Below are 24,363 nucleotides of genomic sequence, written 5' to 3' on the forward strand. Positions count from 1 at the left end.
GCTAGGTTGGCCCAGATCGATCCATTTTGTACTACTGACAATCTATATAAAATTTGGAATCCACCAGCGAAAACGGCACGTTTCTAGCACTTGTGGTTTTCGACATGTTATTGTCGAAATGATTGGAGACAAACATATTAAACATATAGGACAAAGATATAAACCTAGCATTTTAATATATAGACTACCTGAACCTGCGCTCTCTACACAGCACATATGAGCTCTCCTTCTCATTCCTCACATCTGTACAAGTCCCTTTACAGACACAAGTGAAAGACGTCTTGATTTAAAAAAAAAATCGGCAAGTAGTATCACAAAGGGGAGATTTTTTTGATTATTTTTCCTCAATATCATTCACCGTTTGCAAAATTTAAGGCTATTTCCGGTTGGAGTTTCTAAGTCATGTATGACCAATGATTTCTTTCTTCTTGCATGCAGTATGTAATAAGCAAATACGTTACATACATCTATCTATTAAAATACTACAATAGCAATTAAAAGCGCCCGAGCTCCAACGTATAACTATGGCTTTCAAATCTTTCATTTACGGTTATGTGTGATTTCACGTTTAACAGAGGCAAACATTTTAAGTACGAGTACTTTAAAAAAATCAGTTAACTAGATCTTTTTCATAAAGTTTATGATTAAAATTGTTGTTCAAAGCCTTTGTATTTTAATAAGCCTTCTCCAAAATCAATGCACATAAATTGTGCTTCCATCTTCCGAGTTCTTGTGTTGTGGAAATTTATATGTTTGTGGCCAATCCTTTCGACAATGAGATCTCGGAAACTACAGGCTCTAAAAACATGCCGTTTTCACTGATCGATTTTAAATTTTGCGTAGATTGTCCAGTTCTAATTGAATATTTTAAAAACATGGCCGTTATTTCTTTATTACATTTTTTTAGAGTACGGATGGAAGCGTTGAAATTTAAAAAAAAGCACCATATCTTACGCGTTATACATTCCAACAACACGCTGTTGTATATAGGGGTTGCATATGCATCAGGCGTTTATTTCATTGCCAAATAATAATGAAAAAGGAACGATAACCATTTCTCCAGTTTAACCAGTAAGATGAATCTTTATTTTTGGAGTGATTTGCCCAATGAACACCATATACAACTGCGATTATAATTAATTGCGTATGTAATGTATTTGCTTATTACATACTGGGTGCAAGAAGAAAGAAAACACTGGTCATGCATGAATTAGAAACTCCAACCGGAAGTAGGCTCAAATCTTGAAAACGGTGCGAAATATTGAGGTCCCCATTATGATACGCCTTGCCGATTTTTTTTTTTAATCAAGACATTTTTCACTTGTGTCTGTAAAGGGACATGTACAGATGTGAGGAATGAGAAAGATATTTATGCTCATATGCGAATGATGCGCTGTGTAGAGAGCGCAGGTTCAGCTAGTATATACTAAAATGCTAGGTTTATATGATAGTCCGCAATTCTTTCGACAATGAGATCTCGAAAACCACAAGTTCTAGAAACGTGCCATTTTCACTGGTCGATTTCAAATTTTGTTTAGATTGGCCAGTTCTCATTCGAATTTTCATAAACCGTTTCACTATTGCTCTATTCAACATTAAGGTGCCGTTTTGAGCCTATAAGATTAACATTGTTGCAGGCCGAAACTACGGTGTTAGGCAACCAGTAGAGAAGTTTCGTATGGCGGGTTGACGGACAGTGCAGGCGCTTTGCTTAAATATGAATGGCAAAACTTATTTGCATGCTGGCAACTTTAAAGCCCTCAAGAGACGTAATGAGGTGTACTCGGACGGATGTGGATTTATTAGAAAAAAATATTTCCACTTGATAACGTGTTACTTCCACAAGTTTGCTACAAACTCACTCCAACTTCTATACATAGCAATTCATTTCCTTTGTGAGTCTCCTATATTCAATACTATTGTGAGTAATGAGACATGCACAGAGGGTAGAAGATTCTTGGTTATAACAGAACGATACGCTGAGTAGACAGCGCAGGTTCAGCTAGTAATTAATTATAATATCAGTGATATATGGTGTTCATTGGGCAAAACACTCCAAACAATAAAGATTCATCTTATACTGGAGAAATGATTATCCTTCCTTTTTCAGTATTATTTGGCCATGAAAGAAACACCTGAGACATATTCAACCCATATATACAGCAAAGTGGTGTTGGAATGCATAATATAGGATATTATGCTTTACTTCTTTTTTAAATTTCAACACTTCCAGTGTACCCGTAAAAATGTAATAAAGAAATAATGGCCATGTTTTTTAAATATTCAATTAGAACTGGACAATCTATACAAAATTTGCAATCGATCAGTGAAAACGTCAACTTTCTAGAGCCTGTAGTTTCCGAGATCTCATTGTCGAAAGGATTGGCCACATATAAACGTCCACAAACATATAGTTTAAAAGAACTCCAAAGATGACAGCACAATTCATTTGCATTGATATTGGAGAAGGCTTATTGCAATACAAAGGCTTTGAACAATAGCTTTAAAACATAAACTTTATAGAAAAAAAGATGTATTTAAATATTATTTAAAGATCACATACTTTAAAAAATATTGTCACATACTTTGTTAAACGTGAAATCACAAATAACCGTAAGTCAAAGGTTTGAAATCCAAAGTTGGAGGCTGGAGTTCAGGCGTTTTATAGCTTTTGTAGCATTTTAATAGATAGACTAGCTGAACCTTCGCTCTCTACACAGCGCATCATTTGCATATGAGCATAAATCTCCTTCTCATTCCTCACAACATATGTACATGTCCCTTTATTGACACAAGTAAAAGACGTCTTGATAAAAAAAAAAAAAAAAAAAAAAAAATCGGCAAGGGGTATCATAAAGGGGAGATTTTTTCGATTATTTTTTCTCAATATCTCGCACCGTTTGCAAGATTTGAGTCTACTTCCGATTGGAGTTTCTAATTCATGTATAACCAGTGTTTTCTTTCTTCTTGCATGCAGTATGTAATAAGCAAATACATTACATATACAATTAATTATAATGTCAGTTATATATGGTGTTCATTGGGCAAAACACTCAAAAAAATAAAGATTTATCTTAGACTCGAAAAATGTTTATCCTTCCTTTTTCATTATTATTTGGCCATGAAACAAACGCCTGAGACATATACAACCCCAATATACAACAATGTGGTGTTGCAATATATGACGCATAGGATATGATGCTTTAGTTTTTTTTTTTTTATTTCAACGCTTCCATTGTACCCTTAAAAATGTAATAAAGAAATAATTGACATGCTTTTTAAATATTCAATTAGAACTGGACAATCTACGCAAAATTTGCAATCGATCAGTGAAAACGGCATCTTTTAGCCACAAACATATAAACGCCCACAAACGTATAGTTTAAAAGAACTCCAAAGATGGCAGCACAATTCATTTGCATTGATTTTGGAAAAAAACTTATTAAAATACAAACGGTTTGAACAATAATTTTAAAACATAAACTATTTTTTTTTAAAAAAAAAAGAGGTATTTAAATAGTTTCTTTAAAGTACACATATTTTAAGAAATTGTGTTTATTAAAGTGAAATCTCAAATAACCGTAAATCAAAGGTTTGAAATCCAACTTAAGAACTTGGAGTTCAGGCGCTTTTATGGCTGTTGTAGCATTTTAATAGATATATAGAGAGGAATAATTCTCTGCTATGACAATAACAGAGTACGCACTCACTCTGGACTCTGTACATTCTAGAATAAAATGTTACCTATAGCATCATCAGATAACATGTATCGTTTGTTGTCATACTATACTTACTTCAGATTTATTCAGAACATACATAGGATCAATGGAACTGGGTCTCATACTGTGAATTTAGTTCAAATGCATAACAATGATAGTATAGCATAGCAAAATGTCAGCAGTGTCACAAAATATTGATGCATTTGAAAAACGAAATTGAGTGATGACATTTTTACGTCCTGTGTCAGCTTCGAAGCTATATAGGAGTGCAAAGTGGGATTCGAATCACCATGAATAGAAATATAACAATGAAATGTAAGGTAAAAAGTACAACAAAAGCATGTCCGAGGCGGGATTGGAACCCGCGATATCTAATATGTCGGTTGTCTAGCCTTCTAGACCACACCGCGTTCCGGTTCGACTAAAAATGAAATAAGGTAGTAACAAAATAATTATATTTTCAATGTGAATATAGTAATATTACGGTGTACAAACATATTCATATGATATGTGGGAGAAGAAGTAAAAGAATGTGTTACTTAACACGAAAGACCAAACCAAAAAAGTACTCTTCCAAATGCTGATAAGATAACCTGGAGAACCAGTTTACGGAATTAGAAAACACGTGTTTCTTTCCTCGCGGGTATCATTTTCTTTTCGCGAGTTGTCTGCTTATTCATCGAGACTACAGAAGTGTATTGCAAAATCCTCACCTTTTCCTAATGCATTCTTTTATTACCCTCTGTTCCCACATATCAGACTTCTCCATTGTACATTTTTAGCACATGTAGCTCCAATAGTGTGCAACACTGTACCACTACACTTCACTGTTATGTTTAGTGATAATAGTGTATTTTAAATCTGTGCATACTTGTATAGTACGCGACAAAACATAACCAATTTTCTTTTCGAAGGTCAAGATCTAAGGGTTTACTTGTCCCTACCATAAATCCTTCATTGTAACTCGATTCCGGCGTTGCCGCTCCAACTCAGGTAGAACTGTATAAAGCTCTCAGTATGGCTAACCCCATTACGATTATCATAGTAGCCCGAGCCCGTGCAGATCTCTAAACACATTACCGCACAGAAATAAGTGCCATAAGTCCAGGCCTTCTAAAGGCTGTTGCGCCAGGAATTTAGTTATCATTATTATTATTGCTAATAATAATATGTAATATTAGTAATAGGCTTAATAAAGATTCTGCCTGTTTATCTGATCTGCTTGTAAGTAGGCCTATATTATTTCTAACTTTAAGATATTGTTATACAGGTCAATATATAATTGATCAGTTTCTTTCTAATGTGATTCGTCACGTGTATAAAAACTGGACAAACTACAAATTAGGATACTATACACAGGAAATTAATAATGATAGCTTTATTACTCAGATATTAACCTGCATACATTAATACATATGAGGATTTAGGTGCTTAATAGAATGCGTTTTAATCATTTCTTTTTTTTAAAAGAAAAAAGTTTTAAATTTTCATTATAGACAGATGGCCTGTCGAATAATAATAATAATAATATGAATAATAATAATAATAATAATAATAATAATAATAATAATAATAATAATAATAATAATAATAATAATAATAATAATAATAATAATGTTTTCCCAGGACACTGAACAAAGTTATCGTGTCTTGCAAAATATTTTTGATGGAGACAAAGAGCATGTTGTCATCGAGATAGATCAATCGTCCTCAGAAACTGAGGAAAACGAAAACGAGGACATGTTTTGAACTCTTGAAGTGTTAAGTTCCAATTGTTTATTTTATCTATTTATGTGAGAATTTTCAAAATAATGTTCAATCAGGTCTGATATAGTGCTTTATGTAATATTGATTCCAAGTTGCATGAAGGGCATAAACAAATACAAATAATAATAATAATAATAATAATATTTATAAAATACTAACATTATTGCATCACGCTAACTCCTAATAGTAAATCACGTTGATGCTCATAATGCAATAATTTAGATTTGAGCATTTATATTTATGTATCCGCAAGTTCGTTGGTCGGCTAACTAAAAAAAAAGAAAGGAAAAAGTGAATGCAAACAATTAGAGATCTTAAGTATTGACTTTAACCTATAATTAGTGCTTGAACTTTTCGGGTAAACTGTACCCGCCCGATACCCATTGCGTTTGGTTTACTCGATCCTTAGACCTGATAAACCCGTTTGACCCGTATTTGGCCTGTTTGGACCGTTTGACCCGATAGACTCGTTGTGAGTTCGTACATGATAATTAGAACAATTTGTGTTATGATAATAAAGTGAAACAACACATCATTTACAATAATGACACACTAAGCTTGTTTTCATAAAAACGGGATTATTAGGTCATCCCTATTCATACGGTTCAATCGGGCAAACCCGATTCATACGGGTAAAAATACAAAATTGGTCCAACGTGCTGTCCAGGATCTATTCTATTTTCCGAGCATTTCCGAAAATGCACAGTAGCCCGAAACGGCTCGGACGTAAAAACTATCATCATCATCATCATATTATTATTATTATTATTATTATTATATTAATAGGAGAGCAAATTATTTGTTGAATGACCTGTACGTATTTTATCCCTATTTTAAATGGTTATTCTGGTTTTATGTATCTGCTTATTGGTTTGCAACACTCACAAAGAATAGTTCGATACTTCATTGTTTGCCCTGGCGACAGGGAGAGCTGCTAAGCATTTGTAATACCGGCAACATCCAACTGGTTGACAAACCGCACGTGGCCGCTAACAACCATATGACAGTTTTACTGCTGATAAGAAAACTTGGTTTAGCTTTGAAAACCACTTTATAATAAAATATTGTTATGCTGAGTTGGAAACACTGTTTCACCTATGGCAATACTGTTTATGGTTTTCGATAGGGCATTTTGTTCTAATTATATCGTGTAACTTTTGATTGGATTGCTTTAACGGTTTTCAAGATATTTACTTTAAACATACATAATCTCATGATATAATTTTTTGGATATTCAAAATTTTGAAACCCCCTAGCTCCTATCCTTCTGGTCCATAGCACCTTAAATTTTGCTCATGTTCATTTCTCATGATGATCTGTCAGATGTGCTATGTGGCAATCAGATTTTAGTGACAACTTGTGGGACCCTCCCGTGTCAGCACTGTGCATGTCTTCTTACTCACTCAAGTAAACGATAGGAGACTCACAAAGAAACTGAATTGCTACGTATAGATGTTGGAGTGAGTTTGTAGCAAATGTATGGAAGCAAATGTATGGAGTGAGTATGTAGCAAATATATATTTACTAAATCCATATCCGTCCAAGTACGCCTCATTGCGTCTCTTGAGGCCTTTGAAGTTGCCAGCACGCAATAGCTTTTGCCATTCGGATTTAAGCAAAGCGCCTACACTGTCCATCAACCCGCCATACGTAACTTCTCTACTGGTTGCCTAAAACTGTAGTTTCGGCCTTCAACAATGTTAATCTTATTGGCTCCAAACGGCCCCTAAAATGGTGAATAGAACAATAACGACATGGTTTTTGAATATTTTGGTCAGAACTGGACAATCTATACAAAATTTGGAATCAGCCAGTGAAAACAGCACGTTTCTAGCATTTGTAGTTTTTGAAATCTCATTGTCGAAAAGATTGAGGAAAAACATATAAACCTATCATTTTAATATAAAGACTAACTGAACCTGCACTCTCTACACAGCGCATCATTCACATATGAGCATGAATCTCCTTGCCGTTCCTCACAAAATCTGTACATGTCCCTTTACAGATACAAGTGAAAGAAATCTTGATAAAAATCGGCAAGAGGGACCATAAAGGGGTTAATTTTTCGATTATTTTTTTCAACATCTCTCACCATTTGCAAGATTTGAGCTTACTTCCGGTTGGAGTTTCTCATTCACTGTATGATCAGTATTTTTTTTCTTTCTTCTTGCATGTAGTATGTAATAAGCAAATACATTACATATACAATTAATTATGTCAGTAATATATGGTGTTCATTGGGCAGAACACTGCAAAAAATAAAGATTCATCTTAGCTTGGAGAAATGGTTATCCTTCGTTTTTCATTATCATTTGGTCATTAAACAGACGTCTGAGAGATACGCAACCACTATATACATTTGTGTTTTGTTGGAATATATAACTCTTATAATATGATGCTTAACTTTTCTTAAAATTTCAACACTTCCATTGTATCCTTAAAAATGTAATAAAGAAACAACGACCATGTTTTTAAATATTCAATTAGAACTAGGAAATCTACACAAAATTTGGAACGGACCGGCGAGAACGGCACGTTTCTAGCACTTCTGGTTCTCGAGGTCTCATTGTCAAAAGGATTGGGGACAAACATATAAACCTAGCATTTTAATATATTGACTAACTGAACCTGCGCTCCAGGGCCTAAAATTGAGTGGAGTACTCCACACTTTGTGGAACTGTAGGAAGGGAGTGTGGAACTGTAATTCTTAAAGTGTGGAGTGGTGTTAATGTGAGTACCTTATTTTTCTCGGATTATGCATTTAAACGCGTTTAGTGTGTCAAACTATGTTTTACTGATTCAATACATTCATTATGCAATGGGTTACTCAATTCCATATAACTGGCAGTATAGACATTAAGCCAGAGTTAATACGTATAGGTGTCTCCTAGATGGTAGAGAAAACCATTGCCAATTTTGAGGCGAAGGAACTTTTTAATTATATTTAGCTTTCAAACGTTTTCGGTTGCATTCATATAGTTTTAAAATATGCAACTAACTGCACGTTTATCTGTTGATCAATAAGACATTACACTTTTCCGATATAATGAAATGTGTTGTTTTGTAGATAAAAATTACACGATTCTTTGAACCCGTTATAGAAATATGTACTACCAGAGATAACATACATCAATAACCGCCAAAAATTTAGCCGAAGTACAGCGTTACGAAAATCAGTACAAAGAGTAATGTTTCCCAGAGTGACTTCGATAGTTACTGATAGTGAAAACATGAATACAGGAGAACACAAAGGAATGTGGAAATTGTTAACTGATGAAAGAGTTGCTTCAGGTGAAACGTTACCTCTGTTGAAAATTTGGTATGCTGCCCATCGCATTAATTTAGCATGGAAAGATGTCACCAAGAATGTCCAAGAAGTTTCATCTCTCATATAAGCAGCATCTGGACTGTGTGCTTTCTATCACTCTTCAGGGCAGCGAACGAAAAGTTTAACGATGGTAGCTTCAGAAAATAACTTAGCAGTTTTGCACTACCCAAAATATGTTGACGTCAGGTGGACAAAATTTTCATTCAGTATGCTCACTACTCTCCTAAAAAATTGGTATCCAAGCTGCCTTTACTTGTAAACGGAAAGCCATGTATGTAATGAAGCCAATGGTCATCTGCGTAAATGGATAGAAGTAGATCGTCTTCGTCTTCTGTGTCTGTGTCTATATGTTTTCAAGAACTGCCGGCAGAAGTTTGAGAGTGATGAAATGTTTCTTTTAAACATAATAACAAATGAAAATAGAACTATAGCACAATTGGAGAGTATGAAAGAGAAACCTCTGTTAGGCGGGTGGGGAAAAAACGTTTGTAAACGAACGTGTGCAAGGAAACGTCAACGGAGAAATATAGTACTCATTACATGGCATTCAACTTCATCGTAACACACGTCGCATAAAAATCCCATAACAAATATGTCAGTGAGAAAAGAGATTTTAATGTAGTACGCTACGAAGTCCTGGATTCCATAATTAACTTTGTTAGTCAGCGTTTGCTGTATGAAGACAGTATTGTTGCTTTGGAGCCTTTGCATGTTTTGCAAGAGGATGTAACTGATGATGCCCTAAGAGAATGCCACAAAGTTATTTGTCTTGATACAGATCTTTTGCAGTTCGCAATGCAATATAGACAGGCATCATCGTGCAGTATGTTGAAAGGTCTGGACGCTAAAAGATTTCTCATGAAAATCTGTGGAAATCAGTCATTTCATGCTCTGTCAACAAGTCTAGCCCGAGTTGTTGCTTCGAAACCATCTTCTTCCGATGTTGAAAGACTTATAAGTGACTACAACATATTGAAAACAGACAAGAGACTGTCTTTAGCTCCCACTACTTTGAAAAATTACCTTCACGTTAATATAAATATGGGTCCGTTGCAAGATTTTAGCTCAACCCCTGCTGTTATGAAAAGGCTGACCAGAAAGGAAAGGCGTTTTGAAGTTGGTAGGAAGTCAAAGGAACAGCCCTGGCATAACGGTGTATTTGCCGCGGCAGAAAACGGACTGAGACAGCATGATGATCACGGAAAAATGACAGTGAAATTTTTATGTAAGTGACTTTTTTCTTCCAGTGTGACTATTTTTCTTACCGGTTTGTTTCCTGTATTTTATGGTTTAATACAATACAATTAAATATGTATCCTAATGTGCCTTTAATTTTGTTTGCTCTGGATGCCAAAATTTTCCTAAATAATAATAATAATAATAATAATAATAATAATAATAATAATAATAATAATAATAATAATAATAATAATAATAATATTTATACTTTTTTGGTCGCAGGTAAACATGATGTACTGGACAGAACACTGATATAATGTCTAAACAAATGCTGACTAAACTAGTTTCTCTATACTATATAAAATTTTTACCAGTGTGGAGCTGTGATTTCGTTGAATTTTAGGCCCTGCTGCGCTCCCTACACAGCGCATCGTTCATATATGAGCATGAATCTCCTTGTTATTCCTTACATCTGTACATGTCCCTTTACAGACACAAGTGAAAAACGTCTTGATACAATTAATTATAATGTCAGTGATATATGGTGTTCATTGGGCAAAACACTCCAAACAATAAAGATTCAACTTACTGTTAGAGTGCAGGAATGGTTATCCTTAGTTTTTCATGATCATTTGGACATGATACAAACGCCTGAGATGTATGCAACCCCTATGTACAATTATGTGGTGTTGGAATGTATAACGTGTAGGACATGATGCTTTAGATTTTTCGTTTTTAATTTCAACACTTCCAGTGTGCCCGTAAAAATGTAATAAAGAAATAATTACCATGCTTTTTTTAAAAAAATAATATTCAATTGGAACTGGACAATCTACACAAAATTTGCAATCGAGCAGTGAAAAAGTCATCCTTCTAGAGCCTGTAGTTTCCGAGATCTCATTGTCGAAAGGATTAGCCACAAACATATAAACGCCCACAAACGTATAGTTTAAAAGAACTCCAAAGGTGGCAGCACAATTCATTTGCATTGATTTTGGAAAAAAACTTATTAAAATACAAACGGTTTGAACAATAATTTTAAAACATAAACTTTATTTTTTTTAAAAAAAAGAGGTATTTAAATAGTTTCTTTAAAGTACACATATTTTAAGAAATTGTGTTTATTAAAGTGAAATCTCAAATAACCGTAAATCAAAGGTTTGAAATCCAACTTAAGAACTTGGAGTTCAGGCGCTTTTATGGCTGTTGTAGCATTTTAATAGATATATAGAGAGGAATAATTCTCTGCTATGACAATAACAGAGTACGCACTCACTCTGGACTCTGTACATTCTAGAATAAAATGTTACCTATAGCATCATCAGATAACATGTATCGTTTGTTGTCATACTATACTTACTTCAGATTTATTCAGAACATACATAGGATCAATGGAACTTTCGGCTTTCCTTTAGTTTAACATGTACCGGTAATAAGCAAAATGAGAATCTTGGGTGCCCCTGTGCCATGAAGATACATGGATGCTTTTTATCATGACATCGACTCAAGCACGTTTCTCATGCTGAGGAATTATTGAAAGGGTATTTTGCAAGATTGCTACCAGCAGTGGTGTTTGAAGAGTTTCATCAAAGAGTGTTCAAGCACTCTATCTCGAATCCTTTCAAGACACTCGTGATTTTTATATGTGCATTATTTTTATATTATAATTTTGATTATTGTCATTTTGTTTAGTTTTCATAATATCGTGCTCAAGGAGGTGAGTTAAAACCCCGAAATATACTCCTCGCATACGCCACTGGTTACCAGTGCAGCAAGTCAGATCAAGATTGGTTACTAAAGAACTTTCGAGGCTATTATCGAAACTAAATCTTTCACCCTCAAAAGATGTGACGCAGTGCAAATTTGGACTATTTATTGTGTTGAAAGGCGAAAAATAAGCCTGCAAATTTTTCACAAGAAATTTCCAACACTGAACAGACATGTTACTCTTGTCATATACAATAATGCTCGTTCCTATGTTCGCTTATTAAAGCAGTTACTGTTCGATATGTGGTTTCAGAATAATAGAGATGTCCTCATATACTGGTACCTTACGGATATTTCAAATACATAATATGAACCAATAGGTAAAAGAACTGACAGAGGAAACTATAATTTCCAACGTAAATGAGATCTTTGCACCTCATTACAGTGAAAAGTATACATAAATAAATTTATATAAGCGTGTTTATGTAGCAATACGACAAAAATCAATGACATGTAATCGCTTTCGCTATTAACTTGGGCCAGTTATGGAAATCAAAGAACATTATGATTTATACAACGATTTTGAATTATTAAGCCTATTTATGCACAATAATGGACAAAAAGTAACGGTTTCTCACTTGTTTAAAAGCTTAAAGAGTCCTCCTTGCTTCCACTAACACTTCGTGTTCATCACAGTATCTCAAATTTAAACTTACTATCGTAGTTTCACTGCACAGCTTATTAGTGAACACGAAATACTATTACTTAGATTTTTATAGGTTCAGTGATACTATTTTAATTTAATTATGCCATACATTTTCAAAACGTGGTTAATAGTCTACAATATCTAGAAAGTAATGATAAGCTGTGCAGCAGAATTCCAAATTCTTAAATTTCGAACTTTGGTTGGTTGGTTGAGATTTAAGGTTGCTTTTCAACATCGAAGCTTAATTAGGAATTAAGATTTCTGAGCTTTCGGTATCTATAGCAATATTAGCCTGTCACGTATGAGTGATGACGTTCCTTGGCGATCATGTAATCTGGGAAGGAAGGAAGCGGCCTGGGACCATTATCTGAGACGCAATCCTAGCATTTATCTTCAATGAGGAAAACTTCACTCAGGGTGGCTGGCTGGCCTGAGAAAGCTTTTGGACCTTTTCGACTGGGTATCTCCACCGAGACCGCTCGGACCAAAGGCGAAAGTGTTGGTGATTACGCTACATCACACGTCAAGGCTAATTAAGGAGAGACTTAAAGTGTAAGGATCTAAAAACTAGTCGGGTTTGTACACAAATATCCCCTCCGGGAATCGAATCCGGACCACACTCATAAAAAAGTGTGTGTTAGCCACTCGGTTACAAGAAAACGGAGAAAATTGAGTGGGTGCAAAATGAGCTCTCAAATTTAGAAGTATTTTTGAACATTACATAATAATAACAAATTTGGTTGATTTAGAGTTTAACACCCCCTTTCAGCACCGAAACTATACGAGACGTGGACCTACAGTTTATTGTCAAATCCGAACCACACTCTTCACCCCGGACATTGAACTTCTACCGGAAATTGAGCTTCCGGTATTGGCTCCCGCACCAAATGCGCGTACACTAACACTTTAGCCTCTAAGGAGCCCAATAATAACAGTATATTGTTCATACGGTCTTTCATATGCATGATTCCGGCAGATCGAGTACCGAGTTCAACTTCGTATGGAAAGACATAACTTTTAGTGTTAATCCAGCAAAATAAGACAATTGGAGAGCTACTTGTTACCACTACTTAACATATAATTTCAGCAAAAATTAAGACACGACCACATTTATGTACAACCTAGGTAGACTTCATATTGTGTTACTTCAGGTCAAGTTTATGTTTTAACTTCAAATAGAGCTCACACCAACCTGTTGTACTCCTGCTACGGAAACTACACCATACTATCTGCAGACACCTCACAAAAGGAAATTTAGAGTTACACAGCAAAGCTCTACAAAATTAATAACAGCAAACAGCAAGTTAAGTGAGAAGCAGCGTGCGAAAATGAATACCTGTTTCTCGACCGCGTTTTGCGGTCCAAGCTGTTTGTTGCCATTGGATACGTATGTCTTGTAACGGTGTGCGAGGGCAACAAGAGTTGCAGACCATCTAAAAGACCTCCCGGCACGGCGTGGCACCGACAGTCAATCAATAGCCTCTCAGTGTCGTGACTGCTTAACATCCCCTATCGGAGATTTCTCCACGTCACAATACTAATGCACGGGGTGAAAACCCTAATGTATCTAGTCATTATAGCCCCATGTTCGGCATCAAATAATAATAATAATAATAATAATAATAATAATAATAATAACTATGCATTACTAGAATCTACAGCTACAGCTACTAGGATATTATATATCCTTATTTAGCAGCATATGTTATAGTTTTACTCGTTACCGAAATAACGGGAACCACCAGAGCGGTAGCATAGCCAGAGGTTTAAAGTCCTCCCAGACTCGGGAAATATTATCACGGCGCTCGTATATACTTGCTGAATTTTGGTAATGTAAAGGAAGTTGTCTTCTTAGTCATCCACATAAATCCTGCCTATGCTTTTTAATCTGAATGCAGAGTCTGAAATAAAAACCTATATATAACAAACTAAAACTGATATTTGAATTGGAATAACGCAAGTCCCGAAGCAGAAAATACCGTAAGAGGAGTTACTTTGCACTTCAGGAGTAACTTTGCAAGAGCTGCGCCAGGCAAGTAGCCAAGGGGGGTCCAAGAGTCCGGACACCTCCCTTCGAAACTAGAAATGAAATAATTAAGAAAGGATGAAACAAAAAGAAAGAAGAAAAAGAATAATCAACGTTAAAAATAGAAAGCTACAGCAAGCTTTTGGTTACTCTTACAGTGTTACTGGAAAATTATCAACTACCCACTTTATACGAAAGAAGAAGATATAATGATCTAATATTTTTATATAAATTAATACATGATAAGATTGACTCTATTGAGCTGCGTTCGTTGCTTTGTTTCGAAGTCCCATCAACCAGAACGAGGATAGGAAACACATCTACGTTTTAACAAAGAAAGGCAAGAACAAATATCCTTTGGAAATCTCCTATATGGAGAATAAGCACTTTCCACAATGAGGTCGAAAAAGACTTCAATATTGATATATTTAGCATGTCGGAAAGTGTGTACAAAAGAACAATTAAACAGGCATGTTTTGGAAACGGCATATAAAGAGCACATATGCTAAAGACAATATGAATGTGTATTTTAAAATTGTCTATTTTGTAATGTGTATTTCTTTTAATTATTTGTATATCTCACTGTTTTGTACTAATATGTATTTCGTTGTCAAAGACAACACAATAATTGGGCCTAGAGCCTGTTGTGTTGTGCTTGAACTAAAATAAAATAAAATAAATGAGAACATTTGTATTACTTGCAATACATGGTGGCGAATGAGCGCGATATCCTGGAAAAGTCAGGGAATTAGAAATTTCTAGAAAAGATACGGAACTCTCAGGATTTCTGCTACTATTCAGGATAATTTCTAGCTTTTGAAAGCATATTGCCGTTTTGTAATAGTGTAGACAATTTTTATTATAATTTTTCGTCATGGCTTGTCTGCAGCATCAAATATATTTCAGAAAGTTTTCTACTGCTCCTTTAACTTGCAATTTGGAACAGATAGTAGTTGACGGAATAATGAAAACAAAAACGTTATGTGGGAAGAAAGTTCTGTTAACGTTTGATTCAACAAAGGAAGGAACGCAGATATTGTAAAATATTTTACAAGACATTATTGAATATGTACTTTTTATAACAGTTGAGGTCATAATGAAAGGAAAATTGTTATATTTGAATGAACAGAGGAAGGAACGTAAATATTGTAAAATATTTTTCAATATTTTTTTTATTCTTTTACTCGAGATTTCTTCATAGTTTGTTATTAAAATACTTACTAACATATCTTAATTTTATTATCCTAACAAACCAATATATGTTGCCAGTAAAGTAGTTTAGATTGATCGAGCTCCTGGGCCTTCAGTTGTTCATGTCATGTCCCCCCGTTACGAAATCCTGGCTAAACGAACCAATATATCTTCCAATAAAATAGTTTAGAATGATCGACTCCTGTTCTGATGACCACAGTATTTCATGTCACGCTCCCCTCCTCCCTTTACGAAATCCTGGCTACGTGCCTGGTTGCACAGTCCTCTGTCGGTAAAACCATGAACTGTAAAGAAAAAGTTTCAACTGCTACCGTAAGATAGAACATATAACTGTATACTGTATTTTGGGTATAATGTTGGCGGCCCGGAGAGTTTTGTTGTAAAGGTATGGAAAGCAGTCACTGTAAAGGCCGATAAAATTTGAAATATATCACCTACAAGAATTTCCGTCCAAGTTAAGTCAGTTTCGTAGAATACTAATGTGTATAATGTAAATTTGAAGCAATAGTTGAAATTGAAGGGTGATACGTTTTAAAGTCATTTAAAAAAAAATAAGCAAACGGGAAGAAGGCAATTTCAGCCTCTAATCGGGGCTACTTTGCACCGGTCCAAAGTAACTTCTTACAGAGGAAATTACTACTGCTGGTACCTCTTGCCTTCTAATTTTAGGTAAATTTCCTATTTAGGTAGATGCCGGAATGGATTTCTTGTTGGAAAATAAATTACGAACAGTGGCGGGCCCAGAAAAAAAATAGTTTGAGAAGGGCTTCACTCAGAAAAACTTTTCTTTTCTTTTTTCTAGAAATTACTAGACTTTTGTGGGGCTTGAAGTTTATACGCATAGGAATGACTAACATTAGATTATTATTATTATTATTATTATTTTTGAAAAAAGAAATCACGCAATTTGAGTGGACTTCAGCCTGAAAGCTTCAAACCCCGTAAATATTTCACTAATTACGTTTGGGTTGATATTCTTGGACAAAGAGCAAACAAGGCAAATCAATAAAAGTTTTTGCTGAGTTGGCACTTTTGTGGAACATATGCTAAACTATCAGAATGTGGTTCTTGTGCCGGTACCAAAAAATACATAATTTTCTTTACAAATATTGATATTCAGACTAAGTACTGATACCGGTACCATCATTCTAATATCACTATTTGTAGACTGCATGCAGTTTTGTGTAGGAAGTGAAATGTACAAATACTGAAGAGAAAACATTGCACAGAAACATTATGTTCGCATGTTGAACATACTTTTTTGTACGTTGTGCAAAGTATCCTCACCTATCGGGTAACGTTGCACCACAGTTTATATTTTGAATAACTATGGTCATACTGAATATTTACTAATGCACTTGCATGAATGTTTTTCTTATATATCTAGCTATTATATATTTAAAATACAGTGTTCTAAATCATTACGTTTGTAGGTTACATGCGATTTTCTTAATAATTCCTTAAATCTGGTGCGAAGTCTTACAGTAGTTTTCAATTTTTTCCCAATAACAAACTCATGGTACATACTCTATTGCCAGAAATTTCTTATGGGTTGTAGAATAACGGAATTTCCATTACTAAATATGCATATACTTTATACACTGATGTATCAATTTGCTATGGTATTGACATAGTACTTTCCACAACTTATCTTTTAATATACGTCACTCTGACTAAAATCTGCATAATAACCGTACATAACCACCGCACAAAAAGAAGTTAATTTACATGCTATCAAATAGATGTTTTAATGTTGTAGCGTTGCAATTTTAGCTAATACCTCTTAGATTAATTTTAACACGAGTAGTTTTTTGAATAGTAATTTGGCAATAAGTTGTTTTGCCATAGATTAATTTTAATCTTTCAAATTTTACATTAGGCATACCTTATTCTACAATCGTATTAATTTTTTACCTTCTTATATTTTAATAGATTAATTTTGAACTAAAATTTCTTTTAACCATTACTCTTCTTCAATTAATTTGTAATCCTAATAAATTCCTTCTTCCATAGTCTTAATTTGTCTAATTTTAAATTAATTTTTGAAATTAAGGTAACTGCACAGTTATATCTACAGCACATCAAATACCTTAACCAAACCATTTCATTCACCTTCACCTTATTAAAGCATATACAATAACCTCTCGATTATTCGCAGTCTTTCCTTTTTACTTATTACTTCTTCCTCTTCTTCTTGTTCTTTCTGTCAAAACTTCGTTTAAACAACTTCAATCACAAATAAAGAAATGTTTCAACACGAAAAAGCAAAACCAATTGACTGTTTTTTTTTTTTTTTTTTTGTGGTAAATAAACCAACAAACCTGGAAGTATAGAAAAGTACTCTCTAATTAAGCTCCCTGTGTAAACGTGTAGGTCCCCTACTGTAAATAAAAGTTATTCACAAGTATTTTTATGTTGATTTGACCATTTTGCGGATTATCCGCAGTTTTTGCTCCATCCAATTCAGCAGATAATCGCGAATTTACTGTGTTTTTCTTCACAAATTTACTGCGCAGAAGTTTCATAAGTATCATATGACGTCGAACAAAATCTAATGTGTCTAGTTCACATTAAAACAGTGATAGTTTTCTTTCAGCAGTATAATAGTTACCTATCAATGTAGTAGAACTTTAACACCTCGTTTAATAAAGGAAATGAAATTCTCACGCGTTTGTTACTGAGAATAGTTACATTAATTAATCTACCAAACCCATAACAATATTAAAATAAACTTGAAAACTTCTCTTTGCTCCAATCTCAAGAGAATAAATTAGAGAAGAAAATTAACATAACAGAGTTTTTTTGGTGTAACTGTGAACCCAGACTACAGAAACAGGAACAAACATTGAAATAAAAAAGTGAACAAAATACGTGGTACAAAGGTTTTCGTAAGACATGTCAAAGCGCAAGGCTAAGGGATTTAAGTACACAGTATAGATCGTCTGACCTGAATGACATAATTATTTCTTCACGTACGACCGGAAAAAATTTGCTTTGAAAGTACAGAAAACTTTGATCTTCACGACCAGTATGTGATACTTTTTCTTCCTTGGATTACGCGATCCATTTGGCAACAGAAAACCAAGAACTTTGAACGTCTGTGTAAGGAATAAAACAAGTTCTCATCAAACTGAAGAGTATTCTATTTTGCTCCTTCTTACTTTATGTGATAACGATTTTTTCCAACAGTATGTAAGTCTCTACTGATTAGAACATGGTGCAATAAATAATTTGAATTTCACTGACTATTTATGTTTTGTTTCCCACTGAATGAAATACTGACAAAAATCTTCAAATTTTGCATACTACATACAAAACTTAAATATCGTCTTGATTTTGTATAGAAAATGTATAATTTAAAGCTATTTAATCTAATTTCCGTTGATTGTAAAAAAGATATACAATATTTATATTTCGTTAGCGTTCTAAGTTCAGAACATTCGCAGAAATGAACGTGTCCATACAGCACATTCCGTTGGCCAATTTATAAAAATTGTTAGTGATTTTCCCAATAGAAAAGTTACAAAGGCCAACAGTTGATACAGATAACATACTACATCAATCTTCTACATGACAGTCCACCTGATATAATTCACCAATGTTAGAAATTTACAAAAATGACGATTTTGGCAGTAAATAAGTTGTCAGCCTCTCACTTATTGGGTACAATGTTTGTGGTAGACTTAATTACAATATTAGTTACCAATCTGCATATATTGATATTCATATTGCATTAATTTACATTGTTTTCGGTAAAGAGTAGATTCAGTTATTAATGATATGATTTCATATCGTTTGATCCTATGTTGAATTTAACCTTGATATTATTCCAGTTTTGCATTTGCTTTTTGTTGGGGTATAAGACACGAATCCATTAGAAAAATAATCGAATTTTTATTCAGTTTGTCTACAAGCCAGCTGCAAAGGAACACTTTTGCACTATAATCTTCATCCTGTAATTTATGTACTCCCACATGTGCGCCAGAATTATACATTTTTTCTCTGTTGGGCAATAAGACGCAATAATTATAAACACAACGTGTAAAGAAAATTCTTTAAAAAATAAATACATAAAATTTATTCAATTTTTTATGTTCTGCTTATGTAACCACAAAAATCCTAACTGAAAGTATTCACTTCGTTGACAGTTATAATTAGTATGAAAACATAGGAGTGTCGCTCTAGATGAGGGAGCATACTTGTGGACAAGAAGGAAGAGAAGGGTGAAATGCTCCTCCTATTCATTTGGCATGTTACTGTTTCTTTTAACTATTTTAAGAGCGCATGTTTAGACATAGTTTTTTAAAAAATAAATTTTAATAATTTAGCATAATAAAGCATTTTAACATAGCTTTAACAAATTTTATTCAATTTCAAATTATTTTAATTGTGCACAGATCAGGGGTTCTCAGCCTGTGGTATGCGAGTTGATGCTGGGTGGTATGTGTGACTTATAGTACTAGGCCAGCGGAAAATGTTGAGAACCTTCGGCATAGATGATGTTTGTATCATACTGCAAAACAAAGCGTTGTAAAAACAAACATAAAATCTCACTTCCTAACAGAATAGAATATTTTCTTCATAGTTCGAGAGGTTGTTTTATTTCGATGTGAACAGTGTCACAGATTTTCCTTCGAAAAAGGAAAAGTTTGTAAGGGCAATACAGACAATTAAGATTACAAAAATATACTATGAAGAAATTATACGAAAAGAAAAAAAACACATAACATTAAATATGAGCCGGATGAGAACTAGAATTCCAGATCAAGGTACAGTCACTCACATAAGTACCTGGACTCCCGACTATTATAATTCCATTACTTGGGGTTCAGGTCATTTGCAGTTGTGAGAATGCCTAGACAGATGCAACCCAACTTACACGTAACTTTTCTCGGCATTGAAACAGGTTGGTAGCCTTGATCCAGGTGTTTATGCAGATAAAATGTAAATTAGGTGCCTAACGAAACAGTTCTCCATTCTAAGATAAAGCTCTATGGTTCGGATCGTATTTCCAAAAGAACACTATATATTAATCTCAATAATGCTGTGTATGTAATGTATTACTTCTTTAAATACTGTATGCTTAGAGATATAAAAATACTGACCATGCATGAATCAGTAAATGCTTGAAAGTAGCTGAAAATATAAAATATAGAACAACTGCTGAAAATAAGTTTGTAAATGATTGACTCCATTGAGAGACCTTCTCCAATTCTCCTCATTCCAACATCTTTTTCTTTCTGAAGGAGATAAGATCTTGCTTTTCACACTGAACAAACTCCATGGCTCTGGATAAGTAGAGTAACAAATAAAACACAGTTCTGACCAGAGCAGAATGAAATATATTATATTATAGTTTAGTTTTTAATATAGTATAGTTTTTAATATATTTCATTCTGCTCTGGTCAGAACTGTGTTTTATTTGTTTTCACACTGAGTTTGTATTGAAATTGAAACATTTGAAAAAGTTTCAACATGGCCGGGATTCGAACCTGGGTCCGCCGAATAGAAGTTCAATACGCTAACTACTTACCTACCGCGTTACTTCATCTTTCACCTAAACTATTTGCTAGTTAAAATCATTGTATGTAAGACTATACAAAATACCAATGCTCGTATAATGAGATGTTCCTTATGAGTCACGATGACTTGCTCAAGATTTCCTTCTTTAACCCAAAAACAAGTTACATACACGTTCCTCAATCAGGAATATATCACGAAACGTTTTTCAAGTTAGGGTTACGTCATCGTTTTCAGCGATGTCACGATTTACAGTACAATTCTTCTTTACCTTATAGTTTCCAAAGAAAAGAGAGTAGAAATTAATTTCACATTCTTTGAATTACATCAACATGTGTAGAAATAGTGTGTGCTATGTTTGTCTAACATAACTACTAGTTTATTTTCTTATCTTTGAGTGGGGAATTGATAGCAGAGTGTGAAAGTAGAGAACTGTCACTACAGCAACCCGGGTTCTCATCCGTTGTGGTATTTATTTTTTTCTTTATTGAAAGGTATTGTTTACGTAATGGATATTATAATTCTGTTATTCCTTTATTATTATTATTATTATTATTATTATTATTATTATTATTATTATTAATGCAAAGTTGAGATTTGGCTACATATTTTATATTTTATGAACTTTCTGATTGGATTTCAAGCCTTTTCGTTGAATAATCAACACACTCTATTGTAGGAGGTTTGCAAATATCAACCTGTTGCTTTTTATTTGTTTACTTGCACGCTACACCAAACCTGGATACTACATTTCACCTTTCTATATCTAAGGGAAGTACCCTAAAGGTTTTGATAATCATAAGAAAGTGAATAAGTGATGAGATTAATGAACTTTGCGTATTAACAACATTTAAAGTGTCAGGTTGTCGTAAAAGTGATGCTGTATTTCGGTAAAACATGAAATGATGATTTGTGGATATACTAAGAGTTATTCGGATCATGCAATAGTTGTCATGAATAGCTAAGATGTTGAGCGTTTTGTGTATTAATATTGCTCTTTCTTTGGTTTGGTTTTTCAGATTTGACCAGAGATGGCATGGGTCAATGAAAACTTGACACACGACCTACTGATCCACCACCCACCGTGACCCACCACTTACCTTGAACCTCTGACCCACCAAATCACATCGTCATTAACTCTGACACATTATCCACGGCCTCTTCTCTACCTACTACAGAGTAATAAAACCAGGTTCTGAAATTATAATCGGAGTTTGAATTTCTACGGTCAATCCCTCAAGCACCACTGTGTTACAATAATGATGGATCTGATCTTTACGATTTAAAATAGTAAAGTGTTCCTCATGGGCAAAATTACGACGAATTTCAATTAAATTATCATGGCCTATTTATTTCCTTGTTGAATTATCGATACTTTTCAGTGAAGAAACAGAGGAATTTTGAAAATCCCAAATCAAAGTAAGTAACCAACGTACAGAAGCTTGCATTACAAATTTTGTCTATTTTTCTCAGCTTTTTGGGTTGATTGATCTGTGCTCTAAGCGCTCCATATAATAAACAAGCTTCAGCAATTATTATAATAGAAAACGCATGGTAAGCATATATGGATATGTGATGCGAAGCACGGTATTTTTTGTTTCTAAACTTGTTTCTCAACTAATATCGATCGTTTTCGATTATTTTACAAACTAACCCACAATCAATTTACCATATATAGAAAGTGCGCCCATCCCTATAAAGGAGAATTTAAAAAAAAATGCTAGACGTTCCGTTCATTTTCAATAAAGAGTTAATATACTGAATTTCAGTACCGTAAGTTTAACGGCTTGTGAGATATTCAATTTTTTTCGCAAAAATTCGGCTCCCCACTATCCCTTAGAATATTATTATAATGAAAGCAATATAACATCCCAGTTGGATTAAGGCCTAACTATATACTAAAAGTCATTTCATTTGACTGCAATTCGGCTGTGATGATTAGGCATACATGGTTACATTCAATTTTTTCATATAATAATTTATATATTACACTGATTCAAAAATGTATTTTTTTAGTAGTTGGCTCTTCTAAAACTCACAGGCTGCGTGTCTCGAAAGCCAAGTAGTAGTATACGTCCTATTGCTCTTATTACAATTTCAAATATTAATATCCAAAAATGCCTCAAGTTCTTTTTTCACTTACAGATACTCATCACAAGTAGGTAAACAGAAACAAATGAAAAAGGGAAATGGAAGTCTTGATAGTAAAACGTAGAAAAATTGACCACTGTTCAATTTTTAAATCACACTCGACCCTACTCATAGGAGCTAAATACGCGGTTCTGGTATCTAACGGTTATCTACTCTACGGTTATCTACTCTAGGAAGGTATGTTAAGGTCATTCTCTTAGTAAACACATATTTGAAAATCACTGCCACTAACTGCCTGGTCGCTTGCATATTTTGTGGCTTATTTCCTTTTTTTGGTTTGTTTATGTATAAAATGCTTAATATCTATTATTATTTGAGCTGTGCAATATGTATAGTAACTAGCATTATGAAAGATTTACGTTGTATTTCTAATCAAGCATAAAATCCCCTCTCTCTCTGTAGGAAAATGGAACTTAGAATTTGGCGATGAGTTTCGGAGACTTCTTTTATTAATTATAACTTCTTTATTTCTTAATTTTTTTACAGATTTTTTTAAGTATGTGGTTTCCTTTTTCTGCATACTTCAAAGAAGATATTTAATATTTTCTATCAGAAGAAAGAGTTATTTCTATTTATTTAATTTTGAAAGACATGCGACAGAAATTCTGGACAGAAGTGTAGTTTCTTCTTTTATTTATATTCCATTTCTAGACACAGACAAAATTACTTCCCTCCATTTTATTGTTTCTTTAAACAAATCACGTAATGGCCCATACCTTTGGTTAGGTCTTACTTGTTAGCTCTAAACTTCATGCGTCTCGATTCGTTTGTGTTTTTTTTCTTTTCTACTTGTGCTGAAGAAATAAAAATGGTTCTGGGTGCGCATGAAGCATGTTTTCGAAATACACTCAGTCCTAGTCAGAAGGCTTTGTAAGCGGGTTACATTTGGCAACATCGCATGGAAACAAATGAATGCTGAATTGCATTCTAACCTGTTCCTACTACTACTATTACTAGTAATGCTATTACTACTACTACTACTACTACTACTACTACTTTTGCTATGGATCTATAGTACAAGATCAAACTTATTTTAATGAAAGAAGTT

General features: G+C 33.9%; 1 protein-coding gene across 5 annotated transcripts in view; it reads right to left on the reverse strand.

The window, feature by feature from the left end:
- Root (ciliary rootlet coiled-coil, rootletin) overlaps positions 1 to 24,363 on the reverse strand; it is a 533,338-nt gene that overhangs the window by 237,194 nt on the left and 271,781 nt on the right. Inside the window, exon 1 of one of the 5 annotated variants that reach the window (XM_081759612.1) lies at positions 13,743 to 13,871. The exons of 3 other annotated variants lie outside the window; for them this stretch is intronic. The gene's annotated coding sequence lies outside the window, so the exon portion shown is untranslated. Of the gene's footprint in view, positions 1 to 13,598; positions 13,708 to 13,742; positions 13,872 to 24,363 lie in introns of those variants that run through there. One more of the 5 variants, XM_081759613.1, reaches the window with a different exon arrangement.

The sequence above is a fragment of the Thermobia domestica genome, chromosome 5 (genome assembly GCF_964235325.1).
Source record: "Thermobia domestica chromosome 5, izTheDome1.hap1.1, whole genome shotgun sequence".
Taxonomy (NCBI): Eukaryota; Metazoa; Arthropoda; class Insecta; order Zygentoma; family Lepismatidae; genus Thermobia; species Thermobia domestica.